Raw genomic sequence first — 20,070 nt, forward strand, 5'->3', positions numbered from 1 at the left:
TACTAACATACTTAAGATTTAATAGCCACAAGCTCTTAACGCCAAGAAGCCATTAATATTTTGTTGCAAGTGTGATGTGCCATATATTTAGTGGTGGACGTAATATCGATATACTCGGAATATTTTACTTATTAAAATGTTTAAATCCTTTTTATATTTGCTTCATAAACATACCTATGTAGTGAGGTTTTTTTAAATGTATATTTTATTATTAACTTACGTCATCCTCGTTGTATTTTTTGTCATGAATTTACTTCAATATTTGATCATGTCCTACGATTTATTAGTTTCTGTACTTTCAGTATAGATTTTTTTCTTGTTACATTGCTTTTCGCTTACCCCACAGATTTGACATTAATATGCATATAATATAATGAGCGTTAATTGTCTTGCGAACAGTAAGACACGATTGTAAACAAAACAAAATGAATAAAATTATCGTCGTATCATGTAGATCAACTACCTGACATCTTTCAAAGCAGTTGGCACTGTGAACATGCTTACATCATAACATCTACATATTAGTTTTTATTGATCGACTAAATGGTCAGATAGTGTCCTTAAGTAGCTCGAACAGGCTGCTTATCCACTCCTGAGCATCAGATATGGTTTCATTACAATTACAAAGTGAGTGTTTCAAATAGAGTTCGTTTAAATTATTGTATATATTCGTGGGAATAAAACACTACAACGTTATTAAAACTTGCTAATTCAAAAAAAGTACTAAGTCATAAATGCACATATAATTTTATAAAAATTGAAAGGATAACTACATTTTAAAACCGAGTGTTTAATAACAGATAAGTATACTTGTCGTATTTTGCTATACTAATGATTAATGACTATAATATTACGTATTACGAAGTGTACTCTTATTTTTTTTACAAATGCAACGCAGGTAATCGTGCACCGAATAAAATGTCCATAAAATATTCATAATTAGCGTAAATTAAGAGCTTTACAACCTCATCACAGGCTTAAGTCAATGCCCCTTTGTTTTTATTACTTTTTATGATTACAACATGCATTTGCTTAACGGTACAGTGTGGTCGGTATGCCGATTGGTTATTTTTAGGCACAGAACTTTTGTTCATGTGACTCATCGCTTTCGATATGGAGCAAAAATTTAAATTTGTAGATCTCCTGCTGTGTAATTGATTAGATTGCATTAACTTTCTCTTGCGATCCAAACATACGGATAAATAGAAGTAAGCATCGCCAAGTAGTTAAGCGTGTCAAGTTAAAATGCTTTTTAACCTCTATTTTAAAGAGATTGGTAAATGATGGTGCTTTTCTGTGAAAGTTAAACATGTTTATTTGCATCGGTCTTGTGTCATGTTTTTCTGTGCAAAAACAAACGGAGAGAGTGTAGAATTTGCAGCAATAAATTGCTATTACGAATATTCAATATTCCTACGTACATTTTAATCTTAACATAAATAGGCTGTGATTAAACAGTATATCTGAGTATCTTTTTAAAATGCAAACTCACTGCTTTAGTAGACACGTTTCATCGTAAAATTATAAGTTGAATATTCATTTTGTTTATATCGACTTCAACGAAGTTATAAAAACGTTAATGTTAACATTAAATTATTAGTACCTATATAGTTAATTATCACAAATTAATAAACTACATAGTGCCTTTATTACTCGTGTTATCTTAGTTAATCCTGGGTTTGTTAAATTACTAAATTGTACCTTAGAATCTAAAAATCATTTTATATTAAGAAGAAGTATATTCTTAAATAATTGTTAATATTTTAAGTACAAAGGAAATCGTATTATCGCGTTATTTTATAACTTGCTTTTAAAAACAGGTAAATGAATATACCACTGCTTAGTCATCATGGTTATTTTCATTTTTACATTCTCAGTTGGTTCATTGCGTTTTAGGCACACACGATATATTAGGTAGGGCATTATTAATATACTTTCTACCTGTCAGTGTATCTCCATGTACATATGTTAAGTGACAAGAGAAAGGGGAAAATAATTTCGTAGAATCGTTTCGACGACTCACTATAAGGTCAAAATTAACTACTAATATTATTTACAGTTTTATTCGTTCGGATAGCATCTGCAGCTGCATTACTGTTGCGATGTTACTGCTAAGACCTTGACGCGAGCTCCTCTACACGCCCAGCGCTAGATCACCGAGATGGCCATGCGATAGTTAGGGCTCCTCTTCATGATGGCCCAGCGCTGGATCAGCGAGATGGCCATGTGATGGTTGAGAGTACACTGGAAGAGCACTATGGAATGGGCCACGTGTACGTACGCACCATCGCTGGCTCACTACCTATGATTTGCGGACGAAAAACTGACACCGTGGCCATCCCGTCGCCATCTCGCCGCGCCATAATAAATAATAATAAATAAATAATTAATATTATAGAACATAATTACACAAATTGACTAAGTCCCACAGTAAGCTCAATAAGGCTTGTGGTGAGGGTACTTAGACGACGATATATATAATATATAAATATTTTATAAATACTTAAATACATAGAAAACACCCATGACTCAGGAACAAATATCCATGCTCATCACACGAATAAATGCCCTTACCAGGATTTGAACCCGGGACCATCGGCTTCATAGGCAGGATCACTACCCGCTAGGCCAGACCGGTCGTCATAAGCCATCCAATACTACTACCCTCTCTACATGCTGGCCCCTCTTAGATGGGCTTAGATTCCCATCGCGTAGGTAGAGGAGCCATAACAGGCAATTTCCTTGATAAAATTAGTGACAAATTGAACGTTCTAATCTCGACAGTAATGCGGCTACGAACGTCAACAGTAATGTAGACTTAAATCGACCGGGATATGAAACGTGATTACCTTTTATATGGTCTCCCGATATTTAGACGCAATTTCATATCGTTACATATCGGGAGCTCATAAACAATACAAAAGGTAATCACGGTTTATATCCCGGTCAATGAAGGTCTAGTGAAACTAACCGTGAATAATTGAAAACTGTAATAGTAATGTAGCTGAATATGCCATCCGAATATCGCCTTCACACCTATTTACCTTGTCTTATGCAACAAATATTTAATAATAATATTTGTATAGTGGGCGTAAATCGTAAATTATACCTGCATAAAATATTTTATGTTTCGATCTAGGACTAGGCTTTAAATAATTCATGAGTTTACAGAGCAATTAATTAGACAGACCAAATAAGTCATGTCTAGAGAGGCTTATAGATCAAACCAGAACCTGCAGACTGAGTGGCGTCCGTGACGCCGCTACATATACATTGAAATATTACGTATAATTCGCTAACCATAAATTCGCGTCTTGAAAATGTTCTAATCTAATTTTGAATGATAAATTGTTGGGTTATTTAAAAAACGTAATTTCATTCTTTCTGAATATTGAATAACTATGATTTGTCTGTTTAGAATAGAATAATACTAGAATCTGATATCTTACACAAGAAAGAATAAGTATTTCAGTAAAAAACATCAAATCCATCCTGAGGATATTTTTATGTACCTACCTATCATAATAGTCTCATATTGCACCAGTGACACATCTGTAGTAATAAACATACCCTAAAAATAACTAATTAAAATGCTAAAAACTTAGTTATATTAAGAGTATTTAGTATAAGAGTTTCCTCTTTTTTACACTATTTTGGTCATATTGTACATGTTTGTTTATCAAACATACATAATGATATATTTATAACGCATAATATTCCCTATTATTTTTGCCTTTTTACTTCACAAAAACGAGAAACTGAATACAACTTTAAATAAGCTTTAAGTAATTTCAGAAAAATATGTAATCTATGTAAATCAGGCTTCAAAACAAACGAGCATGACTCAGGGAGCCTGGGGCAAAAACAGCAGCAAAAAGAGAAGGTAGATCGTAATTGATTCGACCTTTTAACGGAAGTTCGGGGCATTCTTCAACCTTCCTTATAATTTTGGGATATATATATATCAATAACGAAATATTGAAAATCAGAGGATTAATCACAGTCGTCTATACTTATGTTGAGTTTTTGTAGTATAATAGCATCGTTTAATATTTTGACTACAAACTGACTATAACATTACGCTCAATTTCACGTAACTTGTCGCTATACGCGTTTATGACTCAAAACAAGTTTAATTAAGCCAATTTTGACCGTGAAATATTGCGTTTATGTTTATTACGAGTATTTTATGATTTATTGCAAAAACGTACTTTACTAATATTCGTTACAAATGCTTTCTTTGATTCTCGTATTTAATTGACCAGTGTATCTAATTTTTAGATGATTATTATGCATACGCCAACATAACTAGGTGTAAATAAAACCGATTTTAAGTCTTTTTGTTTATGTTACAGTGTTTGGATTAACTCAGAATTTTCGCTGTTATCAAATAAACTTGATATAGAATTGTGGTTTGTAGGAATTAATTTTAAGCGTGACAAACTAAATTACCTAAATGTTAAAAATACTGTTTTATCGCAAGAACAAGTATATATAACTTACTAAATTATTCTTCTTTACAGACTTAGCAGGATGTTCTTTGTTGGTGAAGAACAAACTTGACATACTTAAGTAAATATCGATAGATCATTGGTCGAGCAGAGTAATATTGACACATAGCGTCCATCGAACATAAAACATAACACATATAATAATTCATAATTATTTCCTGCTTCCTAATAACCAAAATATTTAAATTTTATTGTTTATTAATTAACTTATTAATAAGTCAGCCATAATAATATAAATTCATATAGAAGGCTTTAAAATTATGGTTTAACTGCCACTAAATATTGTCAATATACCTCGACATTATATAGGTACAATTAATTATTACTTTCCATAAAAAATATTTAGGACATCATCGATTGAACCATTAATGTTTTTTTTTTTATATAATAAATCTCTTTTTATTATAAGTGTCGAGAGTTTTGCTTGTATTTATTTTTTATACCTATCGTATGAAGTTACTGCCCTCACTTGACTGGTTATTTTTTTGTTATAGAGGCCGATTTTGTTACTTATAAATAATCTTATAAATCTCAATTCAAAATACAATCATCACAATAATTTTACTTTTAAAAAATATCACTATAGCACAAATATTTCCCGAATATTTACGACAACTGTAAACATAATGACACAAAAAACAACGCCATGCCATACCTAAATAATCATAAATATAATTATAACCACAACAATTTATTTATATCTAAACACGAATTTATTACACGATGAGTATAATGTTGCTATTGATAACAATAAAGTATTAACGGCGTAAATTACGAATAATATTTACTTCCCGCTGTCGAATCCACCTGTTTTGACATTGAGGACGACCACTCATGCGCAACTCATCGGGCAAATCCATGCATTTCTTTTAACGGTAAAAATACTACACTTAATGACCTAACCTTAGATTATTTATTATTAGATTAGATATTATTCGGCAAAAGAACATTTTTATATATTATTTCATGCATAAAATACCAAAAAAAAAGAAGTTTTAGGACTTTAAAGAGGCGATGGGAATTATAAGTATTTCACAAAAGATTATTCTAACAACAGTAACAACTCTTTACATGCATTAACGATTCCCGAGAGGGGAATTTAAATTCGTGCATGACCCTTTTAAAGAAACTCAAAAGTTGTGATTGATTCTGATGCATTTAAATTGTATAACATGATGGGATATTTAGCCCGGGTTGCCAGCTATACTATGATATGCGAATTTTATCATGATTCATCAATCATTTGAGCCTGTTGCCCTGCTGAGCCTTCGCATACGCCACTTATCCCAGTTCTGAGCTAATCTTGTCCAGATATGTCCCTCAAACATCGCATTAAAAAAAGGAGTGAAACTAAATAAAATAGGTAAAGAATCACCCGACCGGTAAGTCCTTCGAGAAGCGACGCTGTGTCTGCCGCAGCCGGCGCAGGCGCTGAGGTTAACCACATTTCTACTGTCATAATCCAAAAAGACATATCTCCGAAGGAACCTGTATTGTATATTTCGGGTTTTTTCCTTTAAATCTCACATTTACACTTAAACTCGATACCTACTGATAGGTCAAAATATAAATGTGTCAAAAATAAGCTTTTTTGACGTCCAACTTTTTTGCAACTTAAAATCTTATAATATTTTAACTTATTTTTCTGGCGTATAAGAATACATTGCAATTATTATTGATATCAAAATAAACATAAAATATTTGTTTAAAGAAAAAAATTCACGTTAAGCGATGGTATCCTAAATCGCGCAAAAAATATTTATATATTTTTGACATTAAAAATTAATAAGTGCTCCGTGAACAAAGTTTTTTATGGAACACTAAAAACTAATAATTATTATTTCTTATTATATTAAGGAATTTTATTATTGAATAATTTAGAATTTTACAAAAGTATATGATACTATAATATTTAAACAAATATAACATCAAAGCAACTAATAGTGACCAATATGATCACGCTAGGAGACCGAATTTATATTCATAAGAACACCGACTTGTCAGAAAGTAGCTTCACCTGACTAGTCCCACATCCACGAGTATAAAATATAATACCTACTTAAACGTTTTACGAAATGGCCACTTAGATATCATAATATTTTAGTAATAGGTATCTGAAAGATAAAGATAAAATATCTTCAGTTAAATATAAACGTAAAAATAACTATTTCATTCGTCGTCAGATATATACAAGCGGCCAAGGTGCTCACAAAATCTGAACATGCACTATAACGTCTTGATAATAGCTTTGTTCAGATATTTTTGAACACCTTAGCAACTGTATTAATTTATGTCGCAACGTAATAAATCAAACGAAATCTAATATTTAATGCACTTTAAATTATTATTATTTACGAGATATCAAAAACATAGAACGTATGTCATTTTAAAGGCATTAGTGATGAATAAAGAGTTATATTATAAAACATCACCAAAAAAAAAACTACTTCCATCAATGCACTTACTTACTTGCTTGACTGGCGCGATGACCCAAAATGAGTCTTGGTCTTGATTCAATCTATAAATTGTATATACAGGTGTCAATCACAATGAAAAAAAACAACGATGATGAATTCTGGCCGACGTGGGACTCGAACCCACATCTTAGGATTGCCGGTCCATCTTTGGATCGGCAATCCTAAGATGTGGGCTCAAGTCCTCGTTGTTTTTTTCATTGTGATTGTCCATCAATGAATTTCAAATAATTTTTAAATATAAAATACGTCGATGGAGGACTATTCGTTGATTATGGTACCATTTATTTAGAGGTTAAACAAACAGGCTTCGAACTCTTGAGATCGGCTCGGTGTCGCTATGAGCTCTTCGCGATATTTAATTCGTTAATAAATGTAGACGATAAATTTTATTCGTCCTAAATGACTTAGAGCTGTAACGTAACTCTTTTGGAGATTTCTTTGAAATCACTCAAACGTTCTATAACCGTTATATAAATGCTTCATAAAACGAGGAAAGACAGTTTACATATTAGTTCTCGCTTTTTAATTAGTGCTGTCGTTAAGGATATGAACAAACATATTTTTTGTTCATATTCTACCAGTAAAACAAGCTACTTTTGATTATATAGCTAATAGACTCCCAATTTGTCATGTCTTGAGTTACAACACAACCTATCCATTAAATTTGAAATATTTAATAATTTTGATCAAGGTTTATTTTAGGTCATCTGAGATTTCGAAAAATAGTTATTTGTACAACAAGAGAGCAAAGTTTGATATTTCTTCGAGTGCTTATTTTACACATTTATTTTAGGTCATCTGAGATTTCGAAAAATAGTTATTTGTACAACAAGAGAGCAAAGTTTGATATTTCTTCGAGTGCTTATTTTACACAAGCGTAGCAAGTGAATCTAATTGAGAATCTTGAGCGTAGTAAGGAACTCAAAAGCGCACGAGATGTAAATAACTTTGATCCCGTGTACACAAAACTTTTCACGACAGCAGTGAGAACATATTTGGAAGGTAAAAATACAACCTGAAAAAATGTTATCGGTCTTCATCACCATTTCAATCATGTTTTCTTATGTTACAATTAAGTTTAATTAAGTGCCGCAATAAAACAAAACGAAAGAAATTTCAATACAACAATTACAGAAAGAATGCAATAACTATGGAGTGTGGAATTAAAAGGAGTGAAATCTCTTATGGTAGAACTGTTGCAAAAGTGTCCAGCTGTCAGCTTTGAATAATAGTTCCAAATCTCTCCAGAGTAGCGCTAGAGTAGCTAAGAACCTAGGCGTTATTGACGGAGTGAAGTGCGCTGTCTATGATTCGATTTTTTTGTTCAAGTATTCTAGGTATTGTAGCGCCACCTATTTAAGGTTTTTTGATGTCACTTTTTGGTACATGGAGATTCCATTCCTTACCTCCACCTTCCATAGCAATAACGAACATCAATTGACAGTTCAATCGACAACTTTTTTGTAAAAAAAACTTTGTAAGATACGGTCCAAATTGCGGATACAACTATTTGTCAACTATAGTCGAGATCGTTAAAAGTAGAATTATTTACTTTGCGTAACAATTGCGGTTTTTTTTTAAAGTTCATTGTTTTGATTGTATGATAAAATACGTAAATTATGGTGTTTTTATTAAATTCTAAACTTTCATTTAATTAAATAATTATAACGAATGAAGACTCGTAGGGTGTTTTAGAACGATGCGGTCTGACTTATTTCGGGGGTCTATTATAAGCCGTCAATATACTGTTGAATTACGTATGCATTTTATTTGTCAATTTCTTTTTGCTAATGACGTGAAAGGGACAAAGACAATAAAATCCAAATATTTCATACTTTTTGCCTCACTCAGTGAGCAAAATTTTGCTCACTGAGTGAGTGAGTTTGAAGCAGCAAATTACCCCGGTTCGAGCTGCTGACGTGAAAATGGAATTTACTTAGACTCGAATTGTTTAAAAATAATAATAGAGTCTAAACTAACTCTGCTCCGTGTTTGATAGCTCGAAGTGTGGTAAACGTCAAAACTCCATAGCAATTTCCAAACTATGTACTATCAAACACGGTGTAGAGTTAAGTTAGACGGACTCTATAAAAAAAATTATTAATAAAGGTATAACTGCTATAATCGGTACGGACCAAGTGCCAAAAATATGTATACACGCCCCTATTGCCCATACATTAAGGTAGTGTGTATATATTTTTGACACTTTGTCCGTATCGATATTTAATACCTTGACTGTACTTATCATCTTTCTATGGCATACCTACTAAGGAAGTCTTCGCAGTCTCCTCGATAACGTTACAAGAAGAATTGGCGCAGCACCACTTTTCATTAGCCTTCTAGCCTTCTAAACCAAAGGGACAGAGAAGAACTGGGTCTTATTAAGATTAGTCTAACTAGACTCACTATATACTTACCCACCTAAACAGGGTAGACCGAGGTGAGTAAAAATAGAGGTATTTTGAAATATCATAAATTTTGAGACATTTATAACTGTTATCATGCTGGAAAAAACGATGTTCTCTCCCCTATTCTAAATGTAAACAATATTTAGTTCAAATACATGCAAATGCGAGGATAGGAAGAACTCACCGCCTATGACTGTATTTAAACTACTTGCGGTACGGTTCTGCATTTACATTGAGTGCACTACATTTTTTATAATTACCTTTCATATAAATATATTATAGTTTGATTTATCGTGATTTTGAATGACGTAATAAAAGGCATACTATTACATTACCTAATCAACGATATACATAATGTTACTCTTGGTATAATGATTATTGGGTATATTTAAACTTCGTCTTATTGCCATAATGATAACAAACTCTAAAACATATTTTTTTTCTAACTGGTGACATTATATCATTATATGTAGGGCTGAATAAAAATAAACTCTCAGAAAAGTGGGCTGGGCTAGGTTAAAACTGGAACCCCATATAAAAATAATGTATTTGATTGTATAAAATATTGCGATATATTAAAATATAATGGCCTTTGTTATATTATATACTAGATAAAATTATATAAAAATAGGTATTATATCAATTAAGGTTTAGATTAAATCATAACATAACGAAATCAACGTACATTACATTATAACAAGTAATAATATATGAAATGGCAGTATGTCAAGTGTATGATAGTTTTATAATAATTATATTAACCATTACATATCCATGCATATTACATAAAATAAGATTCTCTTTTTATCTAAATTTCCAAAATTACGAGCTATTTGTTAATGTAATTCACTCACGTGTATCTTTCGTATTTTTTTCCTCTCCAGTAGGTAATAACCTCAGTTCACAATTCAGACACGTTTTTACGTCATCTCATTGTCTGCACGAGATGCTATAAGTGTGACTATTGCAACTATGACGACGACTAATTGGCGCTTTGAGCTAGCGCACGTGATTAAAAATAAGTAGATACCTTATCATTTTGCTCCTCCTGTTATTTAATTAATTTTTTGAAGATCCTTAACTGAATATTTAAAGATTTTTTTACAAAACTTACGGGCGCGACTCCGGGCACGTCTAACCAGACTTAGTTATTTTCTAAACTTAACTAAGTTTAGGAAATAACTAAGGAAATATAAAAATATACTTACCTACAAGATAATAATAAACCCAATTACAAAGAGAACAATAAATCGGCCTGCGGCATGGATAAAATATATTATTTTGAATACAAAAAAAAAATAGTTTTTTTAATATTTTTCTATTAAAAAAACTCGTTTATAAATAATTTATATGTAATATTAGTTTTTTTTTATAACTCAGAATAACGTTCTAATCTATTTATCTCTTTTTTTGTCTATTTTGTACTTGAGTGAAAATTATTTTCTTTGTCTTGTTTCTGACCGAGTGGTCTTACATAGTTGTCACGCTTGTATTTACGTATTCTATGAAAAAAAAAACGAGTGCTTTCGCATGTATTTCCAGCTGAAGATTATATTTTACATGAGAAAAAATAGAAACTAGATTTCATCTTATACAAAAACCTCCACTCCGTCACATTTTTTGGGGACAGGAAAGAATTTTGACCCAGTTATCTCTCCAAGTTACTTAAAAATTACAACGGCATAGTAAACCACATTAGGTTGCCGGTATATGCATACGTTTATTCTTTGCACGATTCATTATATCTAACCCTCATGCTAATAGTTATTGTCACACATTGAGATTTTCAGGAATCTCATTGGAAAAATCTTTACTAATCAGCATTATCCTGTGATAAGTTGGTGAAGTTTAGCGTAAAATGATGATGGCAATGATTTATTATAACTCAAGATAGGCGTTCCAAAATTGAACCGCTTACCTTGTGACAAATTATACAAGTTGCCTTTAGTCCCATCTGGGTAAGCGAGATATGTACACATGCTAACGAGCTCCCGCTCACATACAGAGAAAGAGAGAAACTCACGTTTAACAATGTATGACAAAGATGAAAGATTTGTTCGTAGGTATAGAAATAAATATGGAAGTATTTTTTGCTTATACTCGTATATGAGTTAGTATAACTTCAATGCGATATTTAACATACATATTTGTCGAAACTTGAATATAAAAACCAGTCAATTCAGTAAAAATAACAGCTGTGATACAAGTACATGGCATTTTAATATAACACAAATAATATACATTTTAATGAAGATGATGTAATAAAAAAAAGGTCCTTCACGACGTTGTAAAACTTAATTATGGTAGCGGACAAAATAAAAAAATAAAAAACAACGGGTTGCACTCTGAGAGTGCCGGCAGAAGTGAAAACTTGAATATTTACGTTGTGCATTTTTGATATTTTGGAGAAATTTAGTAACAGTTTTATAAACAGAGATATTTCTCTATTATACCTACGTAAATAAATTTGAGTGTGGAAGATATTTTGAAATGCGAATTTTAGTGTTAATATATAACATATACAGAGTAATTCATGAGACGTGAGCAGGACTACAGCCTACACAATCAGTAAATGTTAATGAATCGTTCACCATCATATTAAGTAAAACAATCACGCTTCTTTTCTGTTATTTAATTTTTTGGTAAGGAAAAATTTGAGTATCTACAATCATGGACACCCAACACAACAACACAAATATACAATACAACACAATTAACAAAGATTAAACCTCTTTAAGCGTTATGACGGCACTTTGATTATGAAGAAAATAAAATGTAACACTTGAATGAGATACAATTTTTCAAAAGTAACCAGGCTTCGATGACATTATTTTTGCACGGTACCATGATGTCACGTGTTCAACTAACGAATTTTCAATCTGACGGTCACGTGACCTGGCGCGAGTTTAACATTTTTTCCCCATCACAAAAAGTGCACAGCGCCGCTAAAGAAGATTTGACTTCAAAGCCCGGCCAAGTGCGTATCGGACCGCGCGCAATGAAGAGTTTCTGTGTAGGTAACTATATACGATACCAAAAGTCATATAAGCAAAAGGCCATAATAACTTCGCGGCACTTAAGTCGTTTTGATAAGAAGACAAGTTTTAGGAAAACACTCATTAATGGCTCAACCGATAATGATCGAAATAATGTTGGTGGAAAGTATTCGTTAACTTTTTATTTTCTGAATTATTCTCGTGTCTTGTACGCCCGGTCCAAATTGTAGAGGAATAGGAACAGCACGGCTAGCACATGACGGGCGCGACAGTCGACAGGCGAGAAAATGCCGCGACATAGAGCTTTCTCGCGAATCGGTAGCATAAGACGCGCGCGACAACCCGCTGTCTCGCGGACAAATGTCAAAACGACATAATTTTGTCGTTTGACAGTTCCACGCGGGATACTCTCGAAACTCGTAGCACAAGTGCACTATGGGAGAGAAAATATCCCGCGTTTCAACGTCAAAAGGAGAGAAACTGTCTTCGAGGCTAGAGGGTTGCGAGAAGCATATTTTGTCGAAGTTTTGTTGACTTTGGTCCTAAAAGAAAGTTAATTTTCTATATTTTGTATTTATTTCATACTACAGCAATTTTCTGTGTAATTTTAATATGAATCCTGAGTTTTATGATTTGTCCGTTAGCTAGGTAGGTAAGGTGTAGGTACGTGGTATTGCTTTATAACATACCTATTAAGATACCTATATCTATATCATGCCGGTAATAACAAAATGATTGTATTTTTTCACATTTACTTGTTTGTTCTCTTAAGTTAAATGAAAACCAGACAGAAAAATTAAAAGCCTAAGATTGTGCCACTACATCAACAAAGCAAACAGTTTGATGGAGAATTGACTGGAGGGTGATTAATAGAAACTACTTTGTGGAAATCCGTATTAATTGATACAAAAATATTACTTCGCTCATCCACGAAATAATTAAGTGCTAGTCAATCAGTGCTAACCCGTTACACTTACACGCGTATTTTTACAGTCAATGCATGCAACCTACCACCTAAAAAATATATACGCAAATAGTTAAATAAACCACCACCTAAGTACAAAAACTCGTCACGTGCTTCAATTGATTGTGGGATATAAACCGCGGTCTTGGGGTTTAATTATAGGTATATCCGGGTACTAATGATTTATAATATGTGTACAAAAACGCACCACCTAGAGAGGATGGGAGAGGATCGTGCTGTGAGAAGAGTGTATGTGAGGCCCCCGGGTAGAAAACGTCCGTCTGGGCGTTCCAGATACCGCTGGAGTGACGAAGTCCTAAAAGACCTGTTCGCCCTCGGAATACCCAACTGGCGTGAAGTGGCGCAGGATAGGGCAGAGTGGCGCTCTCTTGCGTCAGAGGCCAAGATCTTGTTTGGGTCACTGAGCGAGTGTACAAAAACGCAATGTATTTTAAAACTTTGCAGAAAGCCTTCAGATTGGGTAAGGTAACCTACACCTACTGTACTTAGGTACCTATTACTTACCCTAAGTAGGTGTCTAAGTACACTTTTGTTACTATATGCATTATTTTATTATACGCAGATAATAAAATAATGCAAAATAATGAATCTGGCAGCCCAACTCAACCTCCACCTTACAAAAGGCCACGGCCGTAATACGAGTATTCTGTAGTTACCACCCTAATACGATTCCCACCGACTGGCTGGAGTCAGGCCGTACCGGAGCGCATTTTTAATGTGCCTATATATTATATATCGCAGAAGCGATAGAATCCGTCCGGAGGCGTCTCCGCGTCCGCGAGCAGCCGACCGGCTTGCGGCCACATAAATGTGAAATGCGATCCGACTCCGCCCGTTCGGTGGGAGTCGTAGTAGTCGTACTTAAATCTAAATATCTAAAAGAGGTCAGAGTAAATAAAATAACTTAATGTTTTTGTATATTTGCAATATGAGAAAACTTAAAAAACTAACGCTGCATCCATAGATCGCTAAAATACAAAACACGCAAAAAGTGTCGTTGTATGGAGTACCTAGGTTCCCAACTTGAGCCCTTCTATGTCCTCCGTGGCAGGATGGCTGCGCCCAGCAGCAGCATGCTTAGGTATAGGCGCCGTGTTTGATGACAGACTTGTGCATGTCATCAATCTATCTTCAAAGCCAGCGGTGCAGCAACTAGCCAGCCACAAGGAAGATATGTTGGGGATTATCATGAGATCTTCAGTCTTCTTCGTAAAGATGGTAGCTTATTAGCCAACACTTTCGGATAATCTCAATTATCTTAAAAAAACACCAATCATTCGTAAGGAGTGGTATTTAATTATTAGGTAGGTAATTATCTTTAGATATAATAATGTACTCCAACTTGTAACGACAAAGCGAATCAAATTATGATTGACACATTGACATTTCCGACTTCAAAATAATATTTGCTATTTCTTTAATCTTAATACTGCGAGAAGGAGACAAAGTTATCGTGACTAGGGACGCTCCGTTTCTAAAGCTGACTATTCATTATTTTTCCGATTATGTTAGTACCGATTCAGTGTTGCCACGAAAGAAAAGTTTGTTCCAAGTATAAATGGCCACACTGGCTAAGTCGCGCGCGGGATGGCTCTCTCACGTGGAATTCTTTTCTCGATCTGCCAACTTATGCTACCAAAATCGAGAAACTGACAGGTCGAGATAGAAATTTGTGACACGCGACTGTTGTTTCTCGCGGCGCGAGTTATCCCGCGTGTAATCATGTGCTAGCCGTGCTGGGACAAAATTTGGACATTCGGAGCAATTATTTCGTAAAATAATTCGCTAATTTTTAAAACGCTCGCACTTTAAAACTTTAGTTGGTCATTTTTAGGGTTCCGTAGCCAAATGGCAAAAAACGGAACCCTTATAGATTCGTCATGTCCGTCTGTCTGTCCGATTATGTCACCGCCTCTTTTTAATCTTTTGAACGCTTTCTCTCTCGCATCAAAATGTGGCATACACGCGAACATCAAAACCTTATCTGTCAACAGTAAAATTGCTTTGACAGCATCTGTTTAGTGGTCGTTGGCGTAGTAGGCACGACAGCACACGACCACTTTAGTGGCTCTTGGCGTTCAAAGGGTTAAAGAGTGATGTAGGTATGATGTGGTTGATGTGCCACACGTTAGTTTCTTATTTTAGTTTCAGAATATCGTGCCCCCACTATTTTTTTTCTATTTATTTCTCAACTAAGTGGCTCACAAAATAAACATACACTCCACTTTGTTTGTAATGGCTGCGACATTGGACATACAGACAGACAGGCGGGTGGACGGACGGACATGACGAAACTATAAAGTTTTCGTGTTTGCCAATTTGGCTACGGAATGCTAAAAATACTGTGTATAGTTTGTACCAAATTGGTGCCATAAACAAGTTGTTAAGGAAGCTAAACTAATCGGATAAACAAGTTTTAGCTATTCGATCTGTTTCCGACACAATACTGATCTGTCAATGGTTAAAAGTGACGTTTTTCGTTAAAGAAATTTCATTTTTGACACTCATCATATCATACACACAGTATCATATCGGAAACAGATCGAATAAATAAAACTCGAATTGGCCTCTTATTTTCGCCTTGCTTTTATATTTAAGTTTAATTTGGAAACTCCCTAAGTGTTAGGGAGTTTATTAAGATTAGATTGTCATTAAGATGCCACCTACGTTACAAAAAACGCTATAACATTGACAACTTCAAAAGTTAATTGATACTTTTACAACTAGTCACAGCGAAACAATGACTTGACTTTGTATAGCTAATCAAAGAGAAAGTCATATTGGCGCCATTTCACTTTCCGTCTACTATGCAAAGTATTCTTTCTGTGTTACCACAGGGTCAAAGTTGAAACAGTGATCCTAAACAATAGAAAGAGAGCGAACTGTCACTTGCTTCTTCCATCATTAGAACAGATTATTTAGGAGGCAGACTTTCTAGTTTCCTGTATTAACATTCAAAAATCCGAATTCAAGGTAAATGTTAAGTCAAGGTTAGACGAGTCAAAGTCAAGGAACACCACACAGGTAGTTTGTTTAGAATCGATAATTGTCATCTAATATTTTCATCTCATTTACATGAGGATACGATAATACAAAAACATATAAAAATGGATCTTATTAAAGACATCGAGGCGTGAATTAGGAAAACGACTTACTTAATGTTTTAGTAGAAGTATAGGCACTTTGACAAAAATTTATTTGACCTGCACCGCGTCAAGCCGCGTTGCGGATTTTCAGTAGTACCTATACTCTTTGACAACAGACGTTTAAAGTAATTGAATACCATCGATGTGCATAAACAGTAAGAAAAGATTTCGCAATTAAAAACGATTTTACTAGAAAAATTACAAAGGTCAAAGGTGCAAAAATATATGTTTTATACTACGTCGGTGGCAAACAAGCATATGGTCCGCCTGATGGTAAGCAGTCTCCGTAGCCTATGGACGCCTGCAACTCCAGAGATGCTTAATGCGCGTTGCCGACCTTAACACTCCGCACCCTTACTCCCGGCAGGAAAACAACAGCACACTATGAGTAGGGTCTAGTGTTATTTGCCTGCAGTTATTTTAAATACAATAAAACATTTACATACGTCAATGAAAGGACGAAAAATTGCGTAGCATTCCAATAAAACAATTATTTGAAATGTTATTTGAAGCGGCACTACATATCTCAGGGCCAAATTTAATATAATTTTGTTAGGCTTTACTAACAGATATTTTACACGCCTTGTTTCAGTTAGCCCTTCAACCCTTTATGCTTCCACCAATTTTGAATTATTAGAATAGTTTTTATTTTATGGTAAGCAAGTGCTTAAACAAAATACTTAACAAGCCGAATCTTAAAAATATTAATACTTAACTGTTATGTTAAAGATATAAATGTTAAGAAAAAAATCCTTTTTAAATCAGGTTTGCTAATTTCGCATATATTATGGAATAGGTGAAAGTATAATCTAACGGATAAAAAAAGCTACCGTCAAAGTTCAACGACTTTAAAAGATAAAGATATACTTATTATAATTAAATATATCTATTATAAACAAGTAACCGTCAAAAATATTTTTGACACACACTTTTATTGCTGACTGGACTTTCTCTTTTTTGTATGTCTATCAAGTACTTCTGACCTTTCAAATGAGCCTAAATTCAATGTGTTTACGTTTTCCCATCGAATAGTTCCTTTTGCTACCTTCCGACTGCATCATCCGATCAGCTCCTTGTTAGCATATTATTGCATTGTCATCGGAAATACGGAAGTATACCAAATTTTAGCTCAAACAGACACCAGGAAGTGGTTCAAATTTAAGTTACAAGATTTGAGGCACATATATTTGATATATATGTAGATTTATACAAAAAAGATACGCGGTGAAGCTTAAAAAAAAAGAGACTGTGTCCTGAATAAAAAATTACAATATATCAACATGTTTTAAAGTATTACATTTTTCAACACCTCTTTAATTACAAATTAAAAGGTTAATAGGCATTAACCAAATTAAATTGTATTCGTATAATTTATTTTATTTATCTTTAGCGTCTTAGGCTAGGTTTTTATAATATGGATTTATATCCACTCTTTTACTCTCTCCTCTCTCTCTCTCTCGGCTCTTTTTTACTTTTATAAGTAAAATACAAAAATATTACAAAATAAATATAAACATAATATAAAAAACCTGACCTAGGGTGCCGCCAGCAGCGGGGTAGGGCCCAAGCTGCCGGTGGTCAGAGCCGCAGAAAGAGGAACCGACGTAATATACGCGCCGTGGCCAAGATTACTGCCGCCATTATTTTATTTTATTATTAAACCTTAACAAAATGTGACCGAATTATAACTAAGCTTTAACAACAATATTAGTGCCAACTGTTAACAAAGGGCTTTAGACGAAGGTACTACTGTTAACGCTGGCTTTCAGAGACGTACAGTAACTACAAAAAAAAAGGAGTAACTAGATTATTCTTAAGTGTTGTGAAAATGGTTTGGTACCAACGAAAAATAACAACATTAAGTACTTGAAATCACTCAATTTCAAGTAATGTTGTTATTTTTAAAATTGAGTCGGAAATTGAGTGATTTCAAGTTATGTTGTTATTTTTCTTCGACTGCATAACCACAATAATAAATTGCGTAAATAAGTAAACATTATGTAAGTACCTAATGTTTTTCAGCAACTACCTACTTATTATGATATTTATGATTACTTGTAATATTTATTAAAACATGGTGTTAAATAAAGTATTATGTAGTACACCCATACAACATTTAAAGAAACTTATTAAACTATGTTATTAATAAATTAAATACTAACCTAACATTCTAAGTAGCACAAGATGTTATATTCCAATTAATAAAAACGAAGTTAAATCAGTCATGATCAAGAAGAACGGGTTATATTTTATGTTCATCATTTCATCCATTAACAACCATCCCACATACCTAAAAGTTAAGTTAGAGATCAGCAGATACGTAGAAAACAGCTATTATATAATGTTGTAACTTAAATCAAAACGTTTTACGACATTCATTTATTTAATTTGACGACCGATTGGCGAACTTGACCTTAGTTAAGTTTCTTGATCTCTTCGTTATGGGTAAAGTTATTGGCTAACCCTAAATCAGTACTGTTCGGGGATATAAAACTCGATCAAACATAAGTCATTAATATGTAAATTAGTGTAGAATCACCCCAGGTGTTGAGCAAACCGGCTTATTGGTTGGCAACAGACTTGTTGTCACTTCTTTAACCTTCTATTTTCCCGCCATTTCTCGGCATATAGATGGTTTTATATTTTAATGAAATGTGTAAGTACCTACATGCAAATTGGTATAGGTACTCATTACAATATAATATATTATATTATTACGAAATATGTCATTAGAATGATGCTAGAAATTCAACTTAAGTAATAATAAATAAAAATAATTTTAGTCAATTGCCAATGTTTAGTGACAAATTTACAAACCATGATATTGCATCTATTTAAGTACATCCAATACTTGTGTTAACCTTTTCGACGCCGTATCAAACACAAAAGGTGTCCGGAGTTCCGGACGCCATGTCACCGAAGTATCAAAACTGAAATAAAACTTCGTGCATATGCACGTAGATCTTTGTTTGCACTGAGGTCTGTGACGGATTAATCCATCTTCGGCGTTGGACCTACGGTGTGGTTATATCCGTCATTGTTGTCAAAAAAGTTAAGAGATCATCGCTCTTCTACTTGTTGTTTCTGACATTTACAATAAAACAATAGCGAAATGAAATGACATAAAAGCTAAGCTTTACAAAACTAATACAAAACAAGGCTCAGGCAATACATTATTTTCTTTTTGTTTCTACCTAGTCCATCCTTTCTAATCAAGGTTGTTGCACATTTTCATATTAATATTTCAAGCTAAAATCTATTGCTGATATTTAAAAAAAAGTCCGTGGGACTTAGTCAATCTGTGTAAGAATGTCATATAATATTTAATAAATCAATATGATACGACATTACTACACAAATTGACACACCGTATGCTCAATAATGCTTATGTTATGGGTCCTCGGACAACGATATATATAATGTATAATAAGTTAATTTTGCCTTTTTATTTCCTAAATAAAATTTGATTTACAATGATATTTTGATTGAAGTTCATGCAATTTTTATAAATGGTAATTTTTAATAATAACAAAAACAATTTCAACCC

General features: G+C 33.4%; 1 protein-coding gene across 1 annotated transcript in view; it reads left to right on the forward strand.

Annotated features, from left to right (window-relative positions):
- The first annotated feature begins 546 nt into the window (after positions 1-546).
- Positions 547-20,070, forward strand: part of LOC133520703 (venom allergen 5-like) — a 29,705-nt gene continuing 10,181 nt past the window's right edge. The window contains exon 1 of the mRNA XM_061855316.1: positions 547-627. The gene's annotated coding sequence lies outside the window, so the exon portion shown is untranslated. The remainder of the gene's footprint in view (positions 628-20,070) is intronic.

This window comes from Cydia pomonella, chromosome 8 (assembly GCF_033807575.1).
Source record: "Cydia pomonella isolate Wapato2018A chromosome 8, ilCydPomo1, whole genome shotgun sequence".
NCBI lineage: Eukaryota > Metazoa > Arthropoda > Insecta > Lepidoptera > Tortricidae > Cydia > Cydia pomonella.